Genomic DNA, 9037 nt, shown 5'->3' with positions numbered 1-9037 from the left:
TTTACGAGTAAAATTGATTCTGGAAGGACTTCGCATACACTTCACATACATCGGGTCTAATACTTGAGAAAATTATAGTTTGTTAACATATAGTTCCTCATTGACTCCTAGGTATTAATCATCATTACTATGCCCCCTAAAGTAAAGTGTTACCGTAGGTTTTGAAAAGGAGTTGGAGCTAGAGGCTGACATGCAACTAGACCTGAGACAAGACACTAACAGGCAAAAAACGAACCAAAAAAGAAAACATGCAGTAACATAAAGAAGAACTTGACGTTTCTTACTCTTTAAGTGTTATAACTCTAGACTCTGTGGTTCAATAACAACTGCCACAGCAAAGAACTCTATATGTAGTCATATTATAAAGTAACAAAAACATGTTCCCCTACTACCTTCCAGTCTTCCCTCTGTATCTAACAGTGTCAAAAGTTTGAGAATAAACTAAAATGGACACTCGCTAACACTCGCATCCATGGATGATGTTTCGTCTCATACTGAGACAAGGAGGTATGCAAGATGTAAATGTTAAGTATGAAAGGGGTTGGAGGGTAAACAATGAAATGTAATGGGATTACAGTCATCTGTAATGTACAACTAATGTGTTACACTTAGTCACAACTGTACAATTGATGTGTTACCCAAAAAAAAGTAATCAGATGAGAAATACTTTTATTTTTTATTTTTTATTACTCATCTGATACTCAGAACCTACATAGAAACACGTTTCCGGCACAATTATATATATTATATTATATATGTTATGGGTTTATGATGACAAAGTAACCTTAACGTAATCAGATTACATTACAGAGAGGTTTGAGTATTCCAAGGGATTACATCACTGATTATAATTTTCTGCATTTTAGTTAGTAATAATCTGCAACAAATTACACTTTGAAAGTATAACCTTCCCAACCCATTACTATGAAGCACACATTCTAATATGCCCTTTGGTCGCACCTCTCTGTTGACCACACAACCCTTTCAGATGTGAGTTTTTTGTTATTATTTTTTTTTTTTTTTTTACAAAATGCTATCTTAGAATTCCACTAATGGTGACATTGTCATTACAAGGTTAAGTTGTCAAGATTTGAATCAGATGGAGGTGTGATCATACATCTGAAAGGGTTGTAAAACTGTTTTGTGCAGCAGCAAGTATAAGCAAACTGGGAGGATGTGAAACTGGGTCTTTCCCAAATGGGAAATCAAGCCGGCAGCCAAAGGAGAAATCCCCCTGGCTAAGGGATTTATGCTTACCTGATCTCTGCTATATTATGCATATTACTGTCAGGACTCGGAGATGGACTCAAATGTGTCAAGGCGTATACGCACTGTTAGGGGTGGGAGAAATAATCTATACATATAATAACGGTGATTCTGTAGCTTTTGCCAATTCTGCATCAGTGCACACAATTCAATAATCGATTCAAGTCTTAGGTTTTCTGGGGTTTTGAGTGTTATTCTCACTGGCATTGCATGTTAAATGCAAAGTCTCTAAAAGCAAGTGAAGTCAATTCTATTGACTCCATCTTTAAACATTAATTGTAACAACAATACTTAGAGGTATGAATATTAAAATCACAATGTATTGAATGGGATAGAAACAGAAAATGATGCACTGAGAATCATTTGATGAATGGAATCGTAGCCCTAATAAGGGGATAATGGCACGGTGAGCTCCCTGGTGCTATGCAACAACCTGAGATGATGACGGGACGTTTCACGGAAACCAATAAGCTGAGCGTTGCCCTGATGCCTCGAAAAGGGTATATTATTCATTATGAAAATTTTCCACAATACCAATAGTGCTGCTGATGCAATGTATACATCTCCTTTCTGTGTATAGAATGGTCTATTTAGAGCGGTCTGTACGGACAGCAGGGTCCCTGCACTTCCTCCTCTGCTATAGACTGTATATAGTATAACTGTCAGTGCTCCAGTGTGCTACAGTATATCATTTGTGGTTACAAACGTTTGTAAATGTCATTGTTGCATTTATTCATGCGGGAATCATAACGGATGCACTGCCTGAATGTAGATGCATATAAAAATTATATATATATATATATATAACGTATCGAAACTGTCCAATTCAATGTATGAATGTGCCTTTCCTGGCATGAAATAAAACAGATGTGTGCAGTCTATGGATGCTTTCTTGCGGTATGTGTTGTGTATGTGCATGTGTGTGTGTGTGTAGGATTGTGAGTGACAGATTACATTTAGTATGATTAGCAATCTGATTATGAAAAATACTACGGTAACTAATATTTTACACTAAGAGAAAAAAGCTAATCAAATCAGAAATACTTTAGAAAAACAAACAACTGGCGGCTGGGTGGCGCAGCGGACATTGCGCTCTTCACCAACGCAAGAGACACCGGGTTCGAATCCGGCTGTCGGCGTTGCCTCCGGCTTGGGCCGGCCATCATACTAACTCAATTGGCAGAGTTAGCGGGTGGGAAGTCAAAGGGTGGTCTGGTCGTTGTGAACAGGTCGGTTGGGGCGCCTGCACAGCAAAAGTCAGGAAAATGGCGGGGGCAGTGTGAGCCTCCTACACGTTACTCCTCGCCAAATGAGAGTCCGCGCTGGCAGGTGAAAAGATGTGACAGGCTGCCTCCACATGTATCGGAGGGGACATGTGATGCAAGGCTTCTATCCTCCCTACAACCGGCCAGTGGGGGGCATATGCAAGCAACGATCAGGACAGGGGAGGGAGAATTGGCACGAGAGGTAAATTGGGATGGGGAGAAAAATCACAAAAAAAAGGAGGAGAAAGAAAAGTAGATACAAAAATTTAATAAAAACTTGTTTGAGTCTCAGAAAGATGTGAGAAGAAGAAAGGGAATTTGTAATGCAAGATTATAGTCATAGTCTGGTTAATGAACAAAGATGTCAATAACAAATTACAAATCCAATTATTTTAAGGGAAATAACTAGTGGTTGGACTCGATTACATTTTTTTATTGAATTAATTCGAGACTTTATAGTTAATTAATTGAAATTAATCTCATTTTAATTGCATATCAATATTTGATGCGAAAAGCTAAGTTTTTCAATTCAAATTAATTTTGAATCAATGAATATACATTATACATACGTTTAAAATCCTGTATTAGCTACTACACAGACCAACAGATCAATGCAATTTTTAACAAAGTGCAGCAATTTTAGGAATAATAGTGCAAAGGACCTTTTGTAACCTAAAGCACTTTCGAGGTAAAAGTAAAACGCAGTACTTTCAAGTACATTCCATAACAGTTCACCATTGGAAAAAAAAACTCTTGATTGATCTCAATTTCTCTTATTTATTTTTTTATGAACAAACCAGACTAAGAACAAAAGTAATTTATTTAAGCAATTTATTATACTTTATACTTATAGCACATGCAAGTTCAAGTCAAGTTTCTTTAATAGTTGTCATACAGAAGTACAGAATACTTTTATACAAAATGCTTCTTTCTGTTACGCCCCAGAGACTGTGCTAGACAAAAAGATAAGCATGTAAAAAAAAAAAGTCACGTACGTAGACACAAGTGTTCAGTATGTACATATATACAATGTTCAATGCATGAGTCTGGTCTCCTTTGAAAGGTAACATTCTTACACAATAAAGTAAAATCATCTTGCGATTAAATGCATCAATTTGTTTTACTCTTAATTCTTTCTGTATTAATTAATCGAAATTAATGCGATAAAGTCCCAGCCCTAAAAATAACCACTATCCAGGGAATGTTACAAACTAGAATGCAGTTGTCAATTAAATAGGCCTAATAGTTTACATTGTAACAGATTCAACGTGTATGGTAACCATATCAATGTATTGTGTTTCTCCGTTAAAGTCGAGTGTCACCAGAGCAGAACAGAACAGTTGTGGCAACAACAATAATGTAAAAATAACAGTATGGAACACAGTAGTGTGGTTCTGCATAGAATAGAATAGATCTTTATTTGTCATTGTTGGTACAACGAAAATTTGTTAGGAACATCACCACTGGCATACAACTGGCATAGAACACGGAACAGAAATAAATAGACTGTACATTACACCGCGCATTAGTGCTTTACAGACAAGCTGGAGGTGGCCAATTACTTAAACATTTTCTTTACAAACATAGCCACAACACTGGTTAATAAACTACTCTCCCACTTAGGGCATTTTGGGGTAGAACACATCCTAGCCTTCTACAAAAACCTAGGGGTCCGCAAAGACGACTTCAAACTCAAAATGGTAACAACAGATGAGGTGCTCAAAAAACCTAACCTCCAACCTAACAAGGCCACTGGCCATGACAATAGCCCCTCCAAATTCCTCAGAGACTCAGCAGCCACCATCACCCCAGTCATCACCCACATAATAAACCTCTCCATAAAACAGGGATACGTCCCCAAAGACTTCAAAATTAGACCCAGGCAACTACCGCCCTGTTTCGGAGGAAGCGTGCATCGGCTTCGGGACGCCCTTGTACCGACTCGTAGGAGAACATGCGTACAACAACCAGGTAGGGGAGGGGGGGAATTGGCACAACGACTAAATTGGGACGGGGAGAAAAACAGAGAAAAATTGGAGAAAAAGAAGGTTAAAAAAAATGTATAATAATGAGAAAGTCTAATAATACAACATCACTAATGATATCTCCGTTACAAGTCTAAATACATACTTCATAAAATCATTGTATGAGGGGAACAGTAGCTGTTGTTTGTGGAAGATAGACACTTTGTGGTAGTAGCAAGGGATATGAAAAAGGGGTTTCAGCCTATTTACACTTCGGTTTTGGGTACTCAGGAACGTCGTCCATCTTCAATCTCTCACCAGAGAACAGGCAGTGGGTTATAGTCACTGGGTGGTGTCAAGGCAGAAACACGTGTCTTATTGGTACAGGTGTAAAATTGTATAGTAGATAGATAGTGGCCAGATTGGTAGTGTCAGAAGTAGCAGAAGTAGCACATAGTCATGGATGGCAGTAGGTTTTATTGTCAGTCGGGCTTTGGACAGCAGGTTGGGCAGCAGGTCGATTGTATGTGATCAATTTGGTTCTGGTGTAAGACTCTGTGTTGACTGAAACCAGCCTCTGATCTCCAGAACCTCTTCCTCAACCCCTTCTGTGATCGTCTGCATTTGTTGATCACAGAGGCGTTTGATCTGTGGATGGCCCCTCGGTGCCACATAATGGGACTCCTCTACGCGAGTCCCGTGCCATCTTCAATCACCTCACCAGGTGATCCGGCAAACACAGTCTTTGGATATAGTTCGATGAGTCTCTCGTGGTTGATGTCCTGTTCGATCCGTAGTAGGTGTGGCAGCTCTCAGTAACTCTCCCACAGCTCGTCTGATGCCGGGACACGTGGTCTGGTCGGAGTTTTGTAGATAAGGCCTTATGACGAGGCAGGGCTGAAATTTGAGTAAAAGGTTAGCATATTTCTATAGAAGCAACGTTTGTGTCCAAGCCCATGCATGCTGTGCTGTCCTTTATTCCCCAATTTTTATATTGGTCTACTGTAGATTGTCTTATATTGTAACAAAGGAAAAAGAAACAAAAGGAAACAAAACAAGAAAACTAGAGACAGGGTGGGATGTCCTATAAACAGTAATGGAAGATGATAATAATAACAATTTAGTAATTGTAAAATGAGTCATTGATTGACAGGTTTCCTTTGGGGAAAATAAAGGATGAAACACACACACACACACACACACACACACACACACACACACACACACACACACACACACACACACACACACACACACACACACACACACACACACACACACACACACACACACACACACACACACACACACACACAGGCTCTCCTGACTTACAACAGTAAAATCATTACTCCTTGGCCATTAGGGCCGTCAGTAGTGAAAAACACATCAGTCAGTAGAGGTTTGTTATGTAAATAGTTCATCCAGTCATTAGTCCGTCAATTGTTTATATTGGCTATATTATAATAGAAGATATATGATAGCAGATTGACCTCTTAAAACGGTCCCAGTCATAAATATGCATGCAGCCATAATTTTATACAGTGTACTTTCTAATAATTTGCCTGTCTTTATTCACAGGTTTAAATTTTAGAATATTAGAAAAGCTGCAGTGGAAGGCAGAAAGAGAGAGACAAATAAGTCTCCTCTTGACTTCATTTGAAAAAGTAATAATTAACAGAACACATTTTTTAATCAATGCCGTTTTGTTTGAATAACAAAACCCCTGCAGCCAGCATCGATCGATCAGCCACTCGGACTGAGCAGACCCATGCAGAGCAGACCCGCAGCCGTGAGTTCTTAAACTAAATAAAACTAAATAAAACTAAATAAAACAAAAATAAAAATAAATAAAAACAAACCAAAACAAAACTTTAGCAGGCAGACAAACAGACATACATGTATTAAAAATGTAGCTCCGAATTGTGTGGCGGTATCTAGGGGAATATTTACTGTGCTTTTATAGGGCAGACGCTTTTTAGATATTCAACTATTATAATTAGGCTTCATTGTAATAAAACAAAAACATCGTTTTTCATAGATATCACAAAACCATCTGCCAGACAAGTTATATTATCATACTGGTCATCGCGTCTCGCTCTTTGCCATTATGAGATAACTCTTATCTCCTAGCACCTACTGTGCTCATGAACAAACAATTTGCACTCATGCACGTGACTAGGCCATGCCCCCCGCGTCCTGCTATAAGACGGCGGACATGGTCACACTCTACCTTCCTCTTTTTTTTGTTTCCAACATGGACGTTGCAGTGCACTCCGTGAACTAGTTGTTATGAACGCAGGGAGAAATTACACAAGCTGCTGGATTTTTCTCCACTAGGGGCGCTATACCAAAACATTTTGCAAACATGTACCACGCAACCGACTCATGGCAAGACGTGAGCGATTCGACTCACGCTCACGGCAATGAATCGGCTCTTATGAACGAGTCGCTCAGCTGTTACTACAACAACACACAACAACCAGTCAAATAAAGTACAGTCTAATTCACACAACTTGAAACACAATATATAAATAGAAAAGTTAGAAACAAAACTCGCTCCGTCTCCAAACACACGCAGAGAGAGAGAGAGAGAGAGAGAGAGAGAGAGAGAGAGAGAGAGAGAGAGAGAGAGAAGCGTTAGCTGAGTGGCTGAGAGAGAGAGAGAGAGAGAGAGAGAGAGAGAGAGAGAGAGAGAGAGAGAGAGAGAGAGAGAGAGAGGAGAGAGAGAGAGAAGCGTTAGCTGAGTGGCTGAGAGAGAGAGAGAGAGGAGAGAGAGAGAGAGAGAGAGAGAGCGAGCGAGAGAGAGAGAGAGAGAGAGAGAGAGAGAGAGAGAGAGAGAGAGAGAGAGAGAGCGAGAGAGAGCGAGAGAGAGCGAGCGAGAGAGAGAGAGAGAGAGAGAGAGAGAGAGAGAGAGAGAGAGAGAGAGAGAGAGAGAGAGGAGAGAGAGAGAGAGCGAGAGAGAGAGAGAGAGAGAAAAAGATCGGGACTCACCAGCTAAGACAGAGTATTGCAAATCTACCTTGTTGTTGTTGTTAAATTGACAGCAGAGCAGGCAGCAGGGCTTGATAAAGTATATATCCACTCCATGGCATTGTCCATTGTGCATGTCCCTCCACACTGCATCCATATATAGCTTATAGTCAACAAGTACTGTGTGAGATAACAACAAATAGCTGCATCTCACAACAGCATAAACTCACTTTGTTTAATTGAAACGTGGTGGGCTTGATAAAGTGTATAATCCGCTGTTGATGATGTATATCCAGACCACTGTCCACTGTCCAGACTGCATCCGATCCGCCATATAGCTTGTTAGCTGTTAGCACCACAACAAGACAGTACTTGATTTCTTTGTCCATTCCGCGTTGAACAGACTGCAAACTACCTGGCGTTCTATCGCCATGCTCTAAGACAAACTCTAACCTTAACCAACTTTGAAAGAGTGCCTAAGCTTAACCGTCGAAAGAACTTGCAGTCACGCTCTAAGACAAATAGCTCGCATCTCAGTCACAACAACACAACTATCTCTACCACCAAGCTAGAATTGGAACATAGAAATTGGATTCGGCCAATCAGAGATCGTCTCCGCGAAATGCTGCTACGGAAGGCCTTTCGGGAATTAGCCCGGATCACTCTAAAACTATACAATATTCACCATGCGATAACGCGTGAACGTATACATGAAAGAATTTCATCTTTTTTGCATGTTGTACGAGAGATAGTGACTGTCAAATGAGCATAGTATTGTCTCCATAGCTATAATGTAGAATATAGATCTAGCTCGGCAAACATCGTGATGCACAGTGAAAATAGGCTATGGAACACTGGCCGAGTAAGAACAGGATATGGGTAATGGCTGGCGCTGATTGAGTTAAAGAGAAAAACTGGAACCCCTGGAGCACTGATTGAAACTAGGAATGATCTGATTGGCTGTGGTGTTCAGACCCTCCCACCACCATAACCATACAAGTGATCTGATTGGCTGTGGTGTTCATACCCTCCCACCACCTTAACTATACAACCAAGCATCCTTGAAGCACAATGTTGGTTTGTGCCTTTGTTTCAGAGGGTGATTTCTGTGGTGGTGGGGCGATAGATTATAAACAATATTCAATTCAATTTGTAACTAGTTATTGTAGAGGTAATTCTTCCCTCTCAAAACTACCTGCCAAGCCATTCCTGTGTTTTTATTTACTTTCAAAATCCATTTTAATAAAAGCGTCATGGTTTATGATTTAACTTTACTAGCACATGATGCTTTGATGTCATTACTGTGCCTGATGAAGACCCTGTTGGGTTGAAATGTTGCTTTTTAGTCAATAAAGAATTGTGAGCTGTAATCCAGTGTGCGGATATCCATCTCCTCAGTCTCTGTGTCTTTACTGAACGTCACATTGATTTTGAAGTATGCCAACCACGTCTCGGCGTCTCCCACAATCCGTCTAATTCTCTATATTGCCATCGCTGACATAACTTGACTTTACAAGACTTTTCCATAGCGGGCAGTAGCTAAATAATCAGCTGAACCAAGTCGGTCTCCCT

Source organism: Notolepis coatsorum, assembly GCF_963971535.1.
Source record: "Notolepis coatsorum genome assembly, chromosome: 13".
NCBI lineage: Eukaryota > Metazoa > Chordata > Actinopteri > Aulopiformes > Paralepididae > Notolepis > Notolepis coatsorum.
This window is presented reverse-complemented; position numbering follows the sequence as displayed.